Raw genomic sequence first — 2,640 nt, forward strand, 5'->3', positions numbered from 1 at the left:
TTTCTGTCTTTTCTCTATTTCTGACTTTGTCTTTTCTGTATTTCTGACTTTGTCTTTTCTGTATTTCTGACTTTCTCTTTTCTCTATTTCTGACTTTGTCTTTTCTGTATTTTCTGACTTTGTCTTTTCTGTATTTCTGACTGTCATTTCTCTATTTCTCTGACTTTGTCTTTTCTGTATTTCTGACTTCGTCTTTTCTGTATTTCTGACTTTGTCTTTTCTCTATTTCTCTGACTTTGTCTTTTCTGAATTTGTGACTTTGTCTTTTCTCTATTTCTGACTTTGTCTTTTCTGTATTTCTGACTTTGTCTTTTCTCTATTTCTGACTTTGTCTTTTCTGTATTTCTGACTTGGTCTTTTCTGTATTTCTGACTTTGTCTTTTCTCTATTTATGACTTTGTCTTTTCAGTATTTCTAACTTTGTCTTTTCTTTATTTCTCTGACTTTGTCTTTTCTGTATTTCTGACTGACTTTTCTCTATTTCTCTGACTTTGTCTTTTCTGTATTTCCTACTTTGTCTTTTCTGTATTTCTGACTTTGTCTTTTCTCTATTTCTGACTTTGTCTTTTCAGTATTTCTAACTTTGTCTTTTCTCTATTTCTCTGACTTTGTCTTTTCTGTATTTCATACTTTATCTTTTATGTATTTCTGACTTTGTCTTTTCTGTATTTCTGACTTTGTCTTGTCTGTATTTCTGACTTTGTCTTTTCTGTATTTCCGACTTTGTCTTTTCTCTATGTCTCTGAGTTTGTCTTTTCTGTATTTCTGACTTTGTCTTTTCTTTATTTCCCTGACTTTGTCTTTTCTCTATTTCTGACTTTGTCTTTTCTCTATTTCTCTGACTTTGTCTTTTCTGTATTTCTGACTTTGTCTTTTCTGTATTTCTGATTTTGTCTTTCCTCTTTTTCTGACTTTGCCTTTTCTGTATTTCTGTCTTTGTCTTTTCTGTATTTCTGACTTTCTGTCTTTTTCTGACTTTGTCATTTATGTCTTTTCCTGACTTTGTCTTTTCTGTCTTTTTCTGACTTTGTCTTTTCTGTATTTCTTACTTTGTCTTTTCTGTATTTCTGACGTTGTCTTTTCTGTATTTCAGATTTTGTCTTTTCTCTATTTCTGACTTTGTCTTTTCTGTATTTCTGACTTTGTCTTTTCTGTATTTCTGACTTTGACCCTTCTCTATTTTTCTGACGTTGTCTTTTCTGTATTTCTGACTTTGTCTTTCTCTACTTCTGACGTTGTCTTTTCTGTATTTCTGACTTTGTCGTTTCTGTATTTCTGTCTTTGACTTTTCTCTATTTCTCTGACTTTGTCTTTTCTGTATTTCTGACATTGTATTTTCTGTATTTCTGACTGTCTTTTCTGTATTTCTGACTTTGACTATTCACTATTTCTGACTATGTCTTTTCTCTATTTCTGTGACTTTGTCTTTTCTGTATCTCTGACTTTGTCGTTTCTGTATTTCTGACTTTGACTTTGCTCTATTTCTCTGACTTTGTCTTTTCTGTATTTCTGACTTGCTGTCTTTCTCTGACCTTGTCTTTTCTGGATTTCTGACTGACTTTTCTCTATTTCTCTGACTTTGTCTTTTCTGTATTTCTGACTTTGTCTTTCCTCTTTTTCTGACTTTGCCTTTTCTGTATTTCTGTCTTTGTCTTTTCTGTATTTCTGACTTTGTCTTTTCTGTATTTCTGACTTGGTCTTTTCTGTATTTCTGACTTTGTCTTTTCTCTATTTCTGACTTTGTCTTTTCAGTATTTCTAACTTTGTCTTTTCTTTATTTCTCTGACTTTGTCTTTTCTGTATTTCTGACTGACTTTTCTCTATTTCTCTGACTTTGTCTTTTCTGTATTTCCTACTTTGTCTTTTCTGTATTTCTGACTTTGTCTTTTCTCTATTTCTGACTTTGTCTTTTCAGTATTTCTAACTTTGTCTTTTCTCTATTTCTCTGACTTTGTCTTTTCTGTATTTCATACTTTATCTTTTATGTATTTCTGACTTTGTCTTTTCTGTATTTCTGACTTTGTCTTGTCTGTATTTCTGACTTTGTCTTTTCTGTATTTCTGACTTTGTCTTTTCTGTATTTCTGACTTTGACCCTTCTCTATTTTTCTGACGTTGTCTTTTCTCTATTTCTGACTTTGTCTTTTCAGTATTTCAAACTTTGTCTTTTCTTTATTTCTCTGACTTTGTCTTTTCTGTATTTCTGACTGACTTTTCTCTATTTCTCTGACTTTGTCTTTTCTGTATTTCCTACTTTGTCTTTTCTGTATTTCTGACTTTGTCTTTTCTCTATTTCTGACTTTGTCTTTTCAGTATTTCTAACTTTGTCTTTTCTCTATTTCTCTGACTTTGTCTTTTCTGTATTTCTGACTTTGTCTTTTCTTTATTTCCCTGACTTTGTCTTTTCTGTATTTCGGACTTTGACTTTTCTCAATTTCTCTGACTTTGTCTTTTCGGTATTTCTGACTTTTTCTTTTCTGTATTTCTGACTTTGACTTTTCTCTATTTCTGACTTTGTCTTTTCTCTATTTCTCTGACTTTGTCTTTTCTGTATTTCTGACTTTGTCTTTTCTGTATTTCTGATTTTGTCTTTCCTCTTTTTCTGACTTTGCCTTTTCTGTATTTCTGTCTTTGTCTTTTC

The sequence above is a fragment of the Heterodontus francisci genome, unplaced genomic scaffold (assembly GCF_036365525.1).
Source record: "Heterodontus francisci isolate sHetFra1 unplaced genomic scaffold, sHetFra1.hap1 HAP1_SCAFFOLD_519, whole genome shotgun sequence".
NCBI lineage: Eukaryota > Metazoa > Chordata > Chondrichthyes > Heterodontiformes > Heterodontidae > Heterodontus > Heterodontus francisci.